This window comes from Pseudorca crassidens, chromosome 16, assembly GCF_039906515.1.
Source record: "Pseudorca crassidens isolate mPseCra1 chromosome 16, mPseCra1.hap1, whole genome shotgun sequence".
In the NCBI taxonomy this organism is placed as follows: Eukaryota; Metazoa; Chordata; class Mammalia; order Artiodactyla; family Delphinidae; genus Pseudorca; species Pseudorca crassidens.
The window spans coordinates 78,557,342-78,572,816 of record NC_090311.1 but is presented as its reverse complement, the minus strand read 5'-3'; the positions used below and the strand labels follow the sequence as shown (position 1 = coordinate 78,572,816).

Here is a 15,475-nt window from a genome sequence, read left to right as displayed (position 1 = left end):
ATGAAAATCTATCAGAGAATCAACACACAGAGAGTTGAATGACCTTAGTACCTCCTCAGAATTTTATAGATAAGAACCCTAAGGCAGATGGAGGTTAAGAGATTTCCCAAAAGTCACAGGGCTTCACACCTGGGTCTTCAGATCCTGTCCAATGTTCTTCCTAATACTGCATGAAATTTTTGAGAGACTTCTCACAGGCCAACTATGTCTTTTAGAATGCTACCTGTCAGAGCATTTTAGTGATTAGGTCTGGCACTAAGTGCAACTGTAAGTAGGCAGTAACCCTGCCTGTCTGTCTGTCCTCCAGGCAATGTATCCTGCCACCCTAGTCTTCTACAGGTTCATGTTATCTTTTTCCATATGTTTCCCCATTTCTCATTTACATCAAGAAGTGACCTGAAAAAAAAGGAAAATTCTGCTCCTCCTAGAAAGAAGTATTTACATTTTAACAAGAAGTAACACCTTCAGCTCTAACCAGGATTGCAACATAAGAGGTAAAAGTTGGCTCTGACCTAGGTGTTCCATATTAAAAATATAGGACTACAGGCGGCCATCAAGCAAGCCACCGAGGATAAGAAAATAACTACAGTGTGATGGGGTGCACCATGGGAGGGGGGCAGGGGACTGGTCATTTTGGTTTGCTGGGTCATACTCCTTTCTTTGGTATGTTATTTGGTATATTCTAAGCTGACTGAGTTTTCTTCACACTGATGCTTGGAGAGAAGGTGTAAGGATTCTTTTCTCTTTAGGTTTGGCTTTTCATTATAAACTCTAAAGGGACTTCGCAGTACAGAATGTTTGATGCAGTCAATTCCGAAGGGTCTAGGGCGGGATGGGGAGAAAGGCTGTGTCCAACTGGACTCTGCCAGAAATGAATGCACGAAGGACGAATGCCCAGGGATCTCTGGAAAGTAGATTGCTACCTAAGTTCTAGTCCCTTCCTAAAACCACTTAATAGGGTTCTATTACATAAACAGTAGGATTTTTATTCTCTTTACCTTGTCAGTTTACAATTGAATGAAATAAGTATACTTGCACTGCTTTCTGTCTCTGTTGCCAATGGCTTCTCAGCTGGCTGTAGCTTTCAACAAATTTCCCTAACCAAAACAGGACTTCTTCAGGGCTTGGGGGACAAAGTTCTTTTATCTCAGTCCTTGGGAGAGTTTTGTATGCAGTAGCCTGGCCCCAGGTGATAGGTTGGTTTGAAGCCTTGTTGTTTTTATTTCTGCTGTATCAAAGCCAAGAACCATCAAATGAATGACGAAAATGGAAGAATGAAAGGTGATTCAACCCTCTTCTTGATTTTGCTCCTCCATTCTCCAATAGAAAATGATAACTGGAGAACTTTTCATCTCACTTGAAATCACTGCCTGGTTGTGAATGATTCTTAACTGCTCATTTTCCTTGGGAGCCCCTAGGTCTTTCTCACCTTAGAAAGTAGCCCAGGCCTGCCAGCCGAGTGCAAAGAAGCTGGAACAGCCGTGACCTTCCTTCTCTGTGCACCCACCTGCTGAGGCTGCTTCTGAAGTGCTCTCGGCTGGTGTGGGAGCTCGCTGCTTCTGGCACACGTGCCTTCCCCACTGTCCCTACACCTCCAAGCGCTCTTGCTGCCTATGGCTGATATGTCATGGAAGAAGGCAATGCACCACCTGGGACACAACTTGAAAACACGTGGAAAGGAGAGCGGAAAGGACTTGGACCACATGAGGTCACACTTCATGCCCTGATGGTTCAGAATTTTACACCTGTTTGTCCAACTTAGGTCTTGGTGGGAAAAGCAGAAAATTTAAAAATGTTTCGAGAAGCTTAAAAAAATATATATAGGACCATGATAATCCTTAACTAGTAAATGTGGAAGAAAATGTTTATACTGTTCCTACTTTTATTCTGTATTATGCATTTAGGCTAAGTCAAGGCACAAAAATGTGTTGAATGAAATATTTCCAAATTATGTAGAATTGTGTAGGCTGTTCAAATAAAACTCAATAAAATGACCTGGCGGGGGAAGGGTCAAAATCTAAGAAAGCAATGGCTCCAGAAAAGTGTACATACTATTTTTTTCACATTTCAGGAAGCTAACAAACACCACTGCCTGTTTCCCTCCCCTTCCCCAAACGGGTGAAGTCTTCGTTCTTGCTTTCCTTCACAGCTGCTTTGAAACCTGTGATTGGCCCAGAGAGGAGAGGTCATCCTGGCTCCCTGTATGACAAAACTGGCCAGGAAATAAAGGAAACCCAGGCACAGCGTAGCAAGGCAGAATTTTAAAAGAAATTCTGAGGAAGTCACACCAAAACGTATCAAACTTAAGCCCTTCAACAAGCAGTTCATTTTCTCTAAACCAAACAAATTGGGCAACCAGATAACTCAGAAGAACCTGTGTTTGATCCTGAGCGCCATAAAAGAATGGAAATTCTCAGACATTTTGGTTATAGCAAGGCTGCACTAAAAGGAACTCTGAAGGCCCATCCCAGTAAAGCATCTCCCCTGGCTTTACATCCCTACAGGAAGGAATTGTGCTAGAAGTTTTATACTGAATAGTTCATCCATCTTCATAATAGATCTCTAGATTTTCACAGAATGATGATGATGATACACCTAACACCTACCAAGATTAACTACTACACAGCAGGCACTTCTGTAAGCACTCTCCTAGAGTGGCTGCTTTAATCCTCATAACAATCTCGTAAGTACAAATATTGATATATCCCTACTTGTCACGTGTTGGAAACCGAAGCACATGAGGTTAGGTAACTGCTCAAGGTCACAGAGCTTCAAGTGTCAGAGGCAGGATTCAGACCCAGGCCATCTCTCTGCACTCTGTATACAAACGTCTATTCTCCAAAACAGAGACTCCTACCCTCCATCAAACCAGCTCTTCCTTCCTCATTCCTATTTCAGTTAATGGCCTCTACCCAGTCAGTTCGGGAAAAAGAAAAAAACCAAAACAAAAACAGAATAGCACTTCATCCGGGGCCTAGTCAATTCTTCCTCTTGACAGCTTGCTGGCTCACCTCTGCATCTGTTACTTGCTATCTCTATGACCCTGGGTACTTGGCTTCCTCTAAGTCTCAGTTTCTTATCTATAAAACTGAGTTCCTAGGGGCACCTCAAGTTGTTGTGAATATTAAAACTAAATGAGACAGTGCTGGGCCCGGCAGATTGTCAGAAGATCAATAATTAGTAGCTATTATGGTCATCATCTTGAGTCTGGTCCTTCCCCTCTAAACTTACGCTTAAGCATTCTCCGGTCCTCATCTCTCTCACTTGCCATACCAGCAACCTCTTATTTGGTCACCCTGTCTGGTCTATTTTCCATTCACTTCAAATTCTACAACTGCTAAAAATGTCAGCCACATTCCTTAAAAATCATAAATGACACTCCAATTCCTAGGGAATAAGATCCCGACTCCTTATCATCATGCTATGGGATTCCCTCCCCCATCTAACCTTTTTAATCTCTCAACACATCCCAAAACACACTGCACTACCCCATAACTCCTCCTAAGGGTACACACTTTCTCAACACCATTTCACTGTTGTTGCTGTTGTTTTTTTTTAAATCATGTTGCTGCTGCTACAGAAATTCCCATTAATTCCCAATTACTTTTCTACATGCCTTAATCCTAGGACTCACCATATTGTATTACAGAATTATATTGTTTCTTTCAAAGCTAGATTATACTTTCCTTAAGAAGGGAAATCAGGTCTTATTTGTTTAAAAAAAAATCATTTGTGCCTGACACACTGTCACAAATGGGAAGAGCTCAATAAATAAAAACAAATTTATTTAATACTAACTTTGATAGGAAGTATTTTGTTACTCAAATTCCTTTAGGAAATATTCCCACAGCTAAAGCATGGAGAAATAAACAGGCACGTTTACAAAAGTCTTTCTCCATTCCACAGCAAGAATTTGATGTATTAAGGAAAGTGCTACAGAAACACCTAAAAACCTTACCAAAATTTTTTGATATTAAAAACAAAAAACTTCAGCAATAAAATCTTGGATGTTTATTCTTCCTATGTTAAAGAGTATAATTCAGAGTTTACAGTTTCAAAATTCTTTCAAATCAGTAGTAGACATGATGGTTTTCCATACCTCCCAAAGAAACACTAAAAAACATCTTGGAACCTTACCCTAAATGTGAAATGAAAAAATAAAAAATAATTTATAGAGCAACATCATAATGATCAACAGTTTTTAATATATACTTTGCATACGGTAAAAGAGTCTGTAAAATAAGTTTTAGAAATACTGAACATAGATATTTACAAGCTTTAAAGACCCCTTGCAAACGTACATAGTACTAGTTTCCTCATTCCTCTGTAATTCTTACAGACACAATGAAAATTCGTTTCCCTTCTAAAGAAAAAGATTTAGTTGAGGCAATTATAGACAAATGTGTTTACTGTTACAAAACATTTCACATCAAGAAAAATAACAGTGAGATCAAACTGAGATCCAGTTGTTTCATCTATTGTTCTCTAACCATTCATGAAGATAGATAGACAACAGGAAAGAAAGGCACAGGGGTTGGGAGTGATGGAGAACAGAAGTAAAACAGGAATATGTACTAAACACTTCCTGAGCGAATGCATTTCAAATTCAACCTGCACTTAATATTTTTTTCGACCACATTGGTATCATTACAATCTAGTTTCTATCACTGTGATCTATATGTAGACACATGCAAAGAAAATGGTTAAAGTTATAAATAAACTACACACTCGAAACCAAACCCTTCTGTTTTCCATGTTGTATAAGGCATCTTTTGGCTATAGGATTACTTTCTCAAAATGCATTAAAATGTTCAAGAAGTTGGTGGTATAGGAGAAAGAATACTAGACTAGAAGTCAAGAGACTTTTGGTTTTCTGTTTTGCCTCAAACTCTTTAGCATCTCAGGCAAAGTGCTTAACCTTTCTGATCCCCATTCTTCTTATACATATTTAAACAAAAACAAAAGTAGATGATCTCTAAACATTTTTTAGGCTATGGACTTTTGTGACAGTACAACAGTCAGAAAATAGCAATATAGTAATAGTCATACAGTAATAGTAAACATCAAGATTAATTTAGGATTAAAATTACACATTCTAAATGTTTCCTTAAACTGTGCGTAATCAGGTTTTGTCAAAACCACTGAGATTTTATTTTAAAAAAATAAGGTGTAGAAAAAATATATATATTTCAGCAGTGTGGAACGTATGACTTTAGAAATATTCTCCAAAATATTTAAATAAAGCTAACAGAAAAGCAAGAACAGTTATCAGCATTACTGTCTTTGGAAGCATCATTAAGAGGAAATCCAGAAAATGGCAAAGGATTTTAATCTTTAATAGACTAAAATAAAAATAAATTCATAGTGCATTAAAGGTTCAGATAAGCAACTATCAAAAAGCAGTATAAGAGTGAGCTGATGAATATACAGCTGTCCTACAATTCACAGCAGTAAAACCTCCTTTTACCATTGGTGAGGATACACTGAATTTTGTACTTCAATGAATGAATACCCAGGAGCAATAACAATGAATGCACTTTATGAACCGATAAACATGTTTTGTTGGCCTTTCGAATAAAGCACATAGTTATAATAAAGGAGGAAATCATTCTCACCACTGTTTTAATTTTATACTCATCTAAACTTTGTATAATAATTATACTGTTGAAATAATATCTATGCAATTACGACTATTACTCTTCCATATAAGGAACCAAGACAAGTGAACTACAAAACTTAATAACAATTTCACTGCAGCAAATCACATTTTGATCAGAGCAATTTTAAAGAGGGAAGAGAAAGGAAAAAATTAATATACTATTATTGCTCTTTAAAAGTTCATAATATAAAACAAGCATATAGATTGGAATTCACTTTTGCTAAACAGAAATTACCAAGAGCAGTGAATTCAGCCAAGAATCAAATGCTACCACAACAGAAAACTTAAGTATATTTAACCAGAAAATATTTCCAATGTACAAAGACACAGTTAACTTTTAAAAAGAAGGAGTATAAGGACCAATCCCTAGAAAATAGCAAACCCATCCCAACAACAATCTTGGGGGTGGAACATGGTTAAACCATTCCAAAAAAACAGGCTTAAAAGTAGAGGAAAAGGGACTTCCCTGGTGGTCCAGTGGTCAAGACTCCACGTTGCCAATGCAGGGGGCCCGGGTTCGATCCCTGGTCAGGGAACTGGATCCCACATGCCGCAACTAAAGATCCTGCACGCCACAACTAAAGATCCCGCATGCCACAACTAAGACCCGGCACAGCCAAATAAATAAATAAATATTAAATAAAAATAAAAGTCTTAAAAAAAAAAAAGTAGCGGAAAAAACAGAATCCTAGAGTTAGTCCACAACCTAGATGTCACTTTCCAATATTTCACCCAAATTAGGACTTTGATCCCTTCAATAAACACTCCCCACCCAGTCCAGCTTCTGACAAATTATAGTCATTATGAAGTTTGTCTTTCTTGATCTAAAATGTTTCTTCCTCTTACTTTCACTCTTCTGATTACTACAAAATTACTGACTAGACAATATTAGGAGGCACAGCTTGGACTTCCATCTCCTTCTCAGTTTTTAACCCCTCATCTCCTTTGGCTTCTTCACTGCCTACATTTAAAAAAGAAAAAAATCATGTTGATACCTTCCTCTTTCAAGATTACTCAGGGTAATCTGCACTGGAAGTAGTCTTCTCACTTCCCCTCCACCCCTCTGTGCACTGCAGTCTGGCTTTTGCCCACACTGCTCTACCGGAACTACTCAAGTCAAGACCAATCCAACAGATATGTTCCAGTCCTTATCTCATTTGACCTCTCTGAGGAACATGAAGCATATGAGACTATTAATCATTCACTTCTTTAATATTTGTTTATTTATCTAGGCTGTGGTGGGTCTTAATTGTGGCACGTGATCTTCTTAGTTGCGGCATGCGTGCAGGATCTAGTTCCCTGACCAGGGATCGAACCCAGACCCCCTGCATTGGGAGCACGGAGTCTTAACCACTGGACCACCAGGGAAGTCCCAATCACTCACTTCTTAAATCTCTCTTCTCTCTTGACTTGGAAGATGCCAAATCTCTTTTGGTTTTCCTCCTGCCCCTCCGACAACTCCTTCTGTCTCCTTGGCTGGATGCTTCTTTGCCAGCTCCTTCATGTAGGTGAGCCTCTGCATTTTCCCCTCTGCCTCACTCCCCTTTGTGTTCTGAGACAATATCATCCACTTCTAAGGTTTCAGGTACCATCTATATATTAATGGCCTCCAAATTTTCATCTAGAGATGAATTCATAACTTCCTTCAGACCCTTATAGAACAAGGCATGCCCAGAGCATTCTGGAGCAGTATTATGGGGCTAGAGAATAATCTTAGGCTAGTAAGCTCCATTCACATCCCTCAAATTTAAGGCTCAATTCATTCCTTCTCAACATCCACAACCCCTTTCCAGGGTGACAGGTCCTCTGGTTACCCATGACTGATATGATTAAACATCTCTATTTGCCCAGGACAGTCCTAGTTTATGCTTCTTGTCCCAGAGTAATTATTAATGACATTCTTTTCATTTTCGAAATAACACCTGTTTGGTCAATACATTATATAATCACCCTACCTGCCACCATCCTTTCTGATTTTTCATGCACAGCTAGATGAGTCCTCCCCCTACCCCTGAATTCTTTACTTCCTTACCATTAGGATCCCTAGTTCTGTTGCTACGAAACTTCCCTATATCCTCTACCTTCACACAGGAAGGTCACTTCATCTCCTCCTCTTAATAAACCCCTATACACACCCAGATCCCAGGCCAGAGGACAAGTCAATACTATCCTGGTTTCCCAAGGTGATTTGCACATTATTATTATCCCATTTCATCCACCTTTAATGTTATATTATAACCATATTTAAAGTTAACACGACTGACCTTTGAGTCATGCATCTCCATTTACTGAGAACTTTGTCATACAACTCCTATCTTCCTCTGCACACAAGATCTGTTACTCTGGGGGCTTCACTATCCATAAGAAAAATTAATGTCAACACACTAGGATTGAGAGCATTCTGACTTCCTTTCCTTCAGTGACCCCTACTGTGCAGAAGGCCGGCATGGTTTCAATAGCTAGGCATAAGGGCTATGGGGCTAGAAAGACTCAGGTACTTCCTGTGTGCCTTGGGGAAAATTACTTAACCTCACTGAGCCCCAGTTTCCTCATTTGTAAAATGAAGCTCCTAATATGTACCTCACAGGATGGTTGTGAAAAATAAGTATGATAACCTACGGGAAGCATTCAGTATAGTGACTAGTATAGAGTACTCAATAAACAGTAGCTTTTATTAATATTACTATTGTTGTAATTAGCACTATTGATCTTAGCTACTCACCACCATCAGTCATACTTTGGCCCTTATCATCACCTGCAATTGCTCCAACTCCAGAATCTTAAATTTAGGACTCTCACATCACATTTTTCTGTCTCTAGTTCTCCTTCACTTCCATTAATCCTACAGCTTACTCACTGGGATTCTTCATCCTCTTCATTCTCCACATTCATCAGCCCTGTCTTGGCTTTGCTTTCTTCCTTAATCAAGCAGGATACCTAAGGTTCAGCCCTTCAATTGACCACCTCACTACCACCCGCAGTCCCCTGGCTTCACAGCACCCCGGCCCAAGTCCTCCATCATACCTTCCCTTCCAATCCCCTTCCAGGTTCAGCCTATTTGCCTTCTGCTGTGTTATGCGGAGCTGCTGGAGAAAACTGCTTCAGCACTCACAGCTTCTTCCTACATTTGTGACTGCAGGGGTGTTAAACAGTATCAGCAATTAGGTCACTGGTCCCTGGCCAAGGCCGTTTTCCAATCACAACGGTAAGTTTTCTTTTCCCCTCAAAATTACACCGATCCACGCTCTTCCTTCTCAATCTCAGCAGATAACCTTGCTCCACAGAGACAACTGATGCTATCCTGGATACTTATCTATAAATCTGTATCCGTATCTACTCCCTATTTCCTTTTCCCTTTTTTAAAGGAATATGCGTCACGGCTTTTCTTCGGGATATTAACCCTTTCACCTGTGCTCCTGTTGCCGATCCTTCCACTTCCTCTGAGATTATGTCTAATTACCTTCCTTCTCTTGTGACTTCAATTTTCTCACCTCTTCAATGGCCCCCTTCCTTCAGTCCACTGAAGTATCCTTATCTCTTCCATTTTTAAAGAAAAACAAACCTTCCCTGATCACACCTCCCCACTCAAGCTTCTATCTACTGTCCTCCCTTCTTTACCAAAGTATTTGAAAGAATATATTTACTGAATGAAGACTTTTAAAATTTGGTTCAGACTTCTCTCCTGAGCTCCAGACCTACATATGTTAAAATTTTTAATTCTATGTGACTCATTCCAGATGCAGTTCCAAGAAAGAAAACAGCTACTTCCACCAAACTGATGTGAACTGATGAATTTCACGTCTCCCCATCTACTCCTCCACTTCTTTATTTATTTTTATGAATTTATTTATTGATTTATTTATTTTTGTCTGTGTTGGGTCTTTGTTGCTGCGCACGGACTTTCTCCAGTCGCGGCGAGCGGGGGCTACTCTTCGTTGTGGTGCACGGGCTTCTCACTGCGGTGGCTTCTCTTGTTGCGGAGCATGGGCTCTAGGCATGCGGGCTTCAGTAGTTGTGGCACACAGGCTCAGTAGTTGTGGTGCACGGGCTTAGTTGCTCTGTGGCACGTGGGACCTTCTCGGACCAGGGCTAAAACCCAGGTCCCCTGCATTGGCAGGCGGATTCTTAACCACTGCACCACCAGGGAAGCCCCATTTGTATTTTTAGAATTAAGATCAATTACCAGCATCACCATTCCCTCAGACAATCTAGAATCCTTAAAGCCCACTTTGATTCCTCCCTCAACTTTCCCCCATATCTAAGCAAGTCCTTTCTAAAATCTCCCATAACTGTCCCTTTTGTGTCTCCCCAGGACTCTTACTGTTGAGGCCCTCCTCACCTAACAGTACTTCACAGGGGGGATGACGTGAGGGTTAAATAAGATGATAAATGGGAATGCACTCTGTAAGATGTGAGGTGCTTACAAAGATTATTTAATATTATTATATCTTTGGCAAAGTGAGCATGAGGTTAGTGTCATATGACGTGTTCTTTAAAAACCAACTCTGCATCTTAGTAATGAGTTCTTTTTTTTCTAATCACAAAGCATCTGTTTGGCAATCTGGTCTACAAGTTTTCTAGGAATCAGTCAGTGTCAAGATGTTTAATGTATAGCTTCTGGGCTTCACCTCCCCACACATTTTTTAATTTAAAATATGCAATTCTTCAGGTTTCTGGCAAAAATCTTCTATTCTCTTTACTTTTTAAAGACAAGTGGCAGTAGCTGTAGAAGTATGTGTAGTACTCCACCTTATCATTCATCTATTTCTTCCACTCTTCTCAAATGGCTAGAAGTTCTCTTATTTCCTGGTCTATCTTGAGTTTCAACTTCAAAGAATTGCATTTGAATGGAATAATGACTAGTCCTTTGGAAAATTGTTTGATTCCTTTCTTGGCTAATTAAAATGGTTACACTTTAAGCATTACTCTTTCATATTATTGTATACGATTTTTCTTTGTTTTTGTTTTCCTCTTTCCAGAAGTTAGATTTGGAGAGCATTCAAAATTTCCAAATATCTCAATTACTGTAAAACAAAGTCAGGAGAATTAAGAGGCACAGGACAAACACTGCTGAGAAGCAATAGCAAAAGAAAGTAGTATCAAAGAGAATATAGCATCCCTATCAACTCTAAGATTAGTTTATAACTATTTATCTAACAGATTTTTATATACTTTCATGACACATTTAGGTTACAACTCCATTTAAAAATATTAGCATATTACCTGGTTTCTTAAAATGTAAGGGGCAGCCTTAAATTCTAAGAGCATGATATATTTTTCATACAAGTTTTACAGGTCAAATTCTATTGCTCCAAATACTGCATAATTTGATGAAAAAGATCTCCATTTAACATGTGATGGCCCATTTCTTTCAAGCCATCTTTAATGAAACAGAAGAATTAGGATAATCCCTGTATATTACTGACTATTAGTAAAGTACTAAAAATACAGGTCATTACCATTGTAATTTTGCAAATGGCCAAGTGAAGCCACATTTAATAACAAGATTTCTGAGGCTTAAAAAAAAGTTCTTGAACTTAAGCCAGGCGTCTAAATATAATTGAGAAAAAGATTAATCAGATGACGGTGTTCAAGTTAGATACAACACTCTGAAATTCTGGATTATATGGCTTTCTCTGCAAATGAAACTAACAAACAGATGCTCTAAGTGCAAGCAAATAAAAGCAAAGCTACATTTGGTGAAAAAAATGATTAGGCTGGTCCAAATGGCTAAAAAGAAAATGAGCATGAGAAAAAGTTGGGAGTTCATGGTTGAAAATATTAAACCCCTGTTATAGTCAGGATAACATAAAAAGTGTCTTAAATACAAAGTCACTAGTGTCTACTACTAATCTCCACTTGGAGTCTAATTTCATTATTTTCTAACCAACTCCTAACCTTCTCCCCACCAAACTGCTCCTCTCATAAACCTCATCTCGGTATACGTCTACTCCATCTTTCTACTTGCTCAGGACAAAAATTTTGGTGTCCTTTAAGACTCCTGTTGACCCTACCCTCAATTTGTCCAGAAATCAACCACTCCACCAATTCCTCTCTGGTCCCAGGTACATCCTCTCTGGCCTGGATTACGGCAAGCGTCCTGGAATTGATATCCCTGCTTCTGCCCAACCCCTCACCCTACCCCAGACAAAATCTATTCTGCATCCAGCCACCAGAGTGACCCTTTTAAAAGGCAAGTCTGATTATATCCCTTCTCTATTCAGAAGTGTGAGCCCCCTTCTCACTCAGAGTGGAAGGCCAAGTCCTTACACAATCTGATTCCCCATTCCCACTTACCGCTCTCCTTCATTTCTGCGACTCTTACTTTGCTCACTCCACCACAGCCAAATCAGCCTCTCTGCTGTCCTCAAACGTACCCAGTCCACTCCTGCCTCTAAACTTTTTGCAAGTGCCTTTCTTTCTGCTTGAACACTCTTCCCTCAGAGAGGTGCATGGATTACCCTCTCACTTCCCTTTGGTCTTGGGCTCAAATGTCATCTTCCCTAGCTACCTCTAGTTAAAACTGCAAGTCACGGGGGCTTCCCTGGTGGCGCAGTGGTTGAGAGTCTGCCTGCCAATGCAGGGGACACGGGCTTGTGCCCCGGTCCGGGAGGATCCCACATGCCGCGGAGCGGCTGGTCCCGTGAGCCATGGCCGCTGAGCCTGTGCGTCCGGAGCCTGTGCTCCGCAGCGGGAGAGGCCACAGCAGTGAGAGGCCCGCGTACCGCAAAAAAAAAAAAAACAGAAAAACAAAAAGCTGTAAGTCTCACAGAGGACAGATTTGTGGTTGCCAAGGCGGAGGGCATGGAGTGGGAGTTTGGGATTAGCAGATGTAAGCTATTATATGGAATGGATAAACAACAAGGTCCTACTGTAGAGCACAAAGAAGTATATTCAGTATCCTATGATAAACCACAATGGAAAAGAATATTTTAAAAAAAGAATGTGTGTGTGTATATATATATATGTATATATATATAAATAACTGAATCACTTTGCTGTATAGCAGAAATTAATATACAACATTGTAAATCAACTATCAAAATATACTTCAATAAAATAAAACTGCAAGTCTCTCCGTCTTCCCTGCTTTTTCTCCATAGTCCTTAACACCATCTGACATAGCACATATTTTGTTTATCATCTGCGATTCCCCACTAATGTAAGCTCCGTGTAGGAGGGGATATTTATCTGTCTAGGAAACTGTCTTGTACACCGTAGGTGCTCAAAAAATATTTACTATATTCATATACAATTTTATAGTTTACAAATTGTTTTCATGTAAATTAAATAATATAGTAACTCATTTTCTCCTTATGCTCCCCCCTTTTCCAAATTCTCCAATCTTTGCAGTAATATGGATGACAACAAAGAGGTATCAGAAAAGAAAAGTTGCTGGCTACTTGCAAAGCTCTTTAAAACAGATCCCCCGTATTAATTAACTACATTTATAAAATGAAAGCTCAGAGTCAACATCTTTATTAGCATAAGGTTCCTGGGTATGGAAGTTTAAAGTAACAGAGGAGAATAGCCAAGGATCACCAGGAAGACAAGCCCAATTCAGTTTGTCCTATCAGTCTGCTCAACAAACCCTAAGGAAAGTGCAGGCTGAATTCAATATTCGAGGAAACACTGGTCTGAATTCAACACCGATGTATTCAACACGAGATTCAACTCCCTTAAAATGTTCTATCTGCTTGAAGCTACCTCATCAACTACTAAGTGCCGTCACTGGGTGTGTATGGTCTGCTGAGCATATAGGGAATGTTTTGTTTTGTTTAACCTGGTAAGACTCAGAGCTAAGAAGCGTTTTATAAAGCCCCTGAGCTTACCCACTCCGCCACTAAGCAACCCGTTGGCCTCCACACTGTGGTGCCGGGGTCTCCCTGGGTTATTTCCCGTACAGTTTAATCCCACCAGAGGCCAACGGGCATCTCAGCCAAGGCTCCAATGATGCCCGGGACAGACGGCAGATGTCTCAGAGGATCCTCTGGAGAGTCTCTCGCCCGGGCAAGGGGTGTTACAGGCAGGAGAAAAGCAGCGGACCAAGGCGCACGGGGGAGATGACAGGTGGGCGAGCAACCGCCGGGCAAGATCGTTAAGAGCGACCCGCAGGGTGGTGGCGCGGAAACTGTCAACTCCAGCCGTCAACCTGCCAGTGTGGGCCCGGCCGGGGTGCAGGTTGTGCCGCGGCACAGGATAATAAATACAATCAAGATCGCAGCAAATCGCCGCCAGCCTGCTTGACCTCCGCCCTCCAAGCGCCAGGAAATAAAGTTAGTGGCTGGTGGGCGCGCGCCCACCGCAAAGGTCCGGAGAGGCCGGGCAGTGCTCCTGCCCGCGGCTCACCTGCTGTCAGAGGCGGCCCGGGCACGGCAGGGAGACGTCCCGGAGCCGGATAGAAACCCCGGGACGGCGCGTCGGGCCGAGTACCCCGCGCCCTCAGCCCGGCCGCCGCGACCCCCATCCCGGGCTGACTGCTACCCGCCCCCCGCGCCAACCGCCTTCCGTCCAGGCCACCTATTGGGTCCGGGACCCCTAGCCCTCTGCCGGCATCGCCGGGCCCGGGGGCCGCCTTTACCTGCTCTCTGGCTGCCGTCGCCGCCGCACGCTCCGCCTCACCGGGAAAATCCCGAGTCGTAGCCGCTGTCCCTGCCACCGCCGCCGCAAACTCCCCACCCCCGCCCCCTCAGGTAACCCAGGAAACCGGGAACACCACCCCCTCCCTCCCCCCGTCCGGCCCCAGACCCGCTCTCCTGCGCCTGCGCACTTGCCCGCCGGATGCGTCCCGAGCCCCGCCCCTCGCCGGTAGGGCAGCGCCAGCGTCTCAGGCGTGACACGTAGAGCACGGGAGCCAATGAAGAAGGGAGGAGGGCGGGCCGAGCCACTGGGCTGGGGCCGCGGGGTTCCTCCCCGCGCGGGGGAGGCTCTCCTGGTTCTCACTCTCCAAGGGGCTCGCGAGGTGGCTGCGTCGCCCCCTAGAGTGAGCCTGCACAGCTTGAAAAGCACCAAACACATGCGCAGCGTCCTCTCTCTCTGTTCAACACCGACTGTCATCCCGTTCCCCTTGTGTGGCTCCGGAGGATGGGGGTAGAAGAAATACGGGAAGGGGTCGCGAGAGGGAGAAAGGGTTACCCGCGAGGAACCCTGCCCTTCCTTTGGGGCTGGAAAAAAAACAGTTTACAAAGGTTACTGTAGGCTTCTTACAAAACCGGAAAGAGGTTTACGAAGCTACCCTAGAATTAATTCAGCGCAAAGGTGTATGTTTCAACTTAGCCCTTTTAAAACACAGTTGTAGGCAGCGTGGGCTGTCAACGTTGTATGTCTTATAACAGCAATGCCTCCAGAGGGCGGGAACCCTAGGTTACCTATAAGGATGTTTTAGCTGCATCTTTGACTGTCAGGTCCAGCACACGGCTGACAGACTTCTGATGCCGGCAGTTTGGCATTTTAGCGGACACCCCTCGTCACCACCCAGTCACTGAGGCTGGCCTTGCGGTGGAATGTCAAAAGTATTGGGAAAGCGCTTGGGCTTTGAGGTCTGAGGGTCGGGGGTTCAAGTCCTACCTAATACAAAGTACAGCTGACCACTGAACAAGAGGGAAGTTGTTAGGGGCACTGACCCCCTGCTAGTTAAAAATCCTGTATATGGCTTTATAATCAGCCTTCCACCTAATGGATTCAACCAACCTCAGATGGTGTAGTACTGTAAAACAGATTTAGTGAAAAAATTTTGTGTGGACCCGTGCTGTTCATACCTGTTGTTCAAGGGTCAGCTGTATAAGCAATGGTTTACTATTGACAGGAGCTGCTTTA

The 15,475-nt window shown here is 42.3% G+C and overlaps 1 protein-coding gene across 4 annotated transcripts in view; it reads right to left on the bottom strand.

The window, feature by feature from the left end:
• LYST (lysosomal trafficking regulator) overlaps positions 1–15,475 on the bottom strand; it is a 192,825-nt gene that overhangs the window by 162,777 nt on the left and 14,573 nt on the right. For 3 of the 4 annotated variants that reach the window (XM_067711028.1, XM_067711029.1, XM_067711030.1), the window contains exon 1: positions 14,241–14,377. The exons of the other annotated variant lie outside the window; for it this stretch is intronic. The gene's annotated coding sequence lies outside the window, so the exon portion shown is untranslated. Of the gene's footprint in view, positions 1–14,240; positions 14,378–15,475 lie in introns of those variants that run through there. 4 annotated transcript variants of the gene reach the window in all.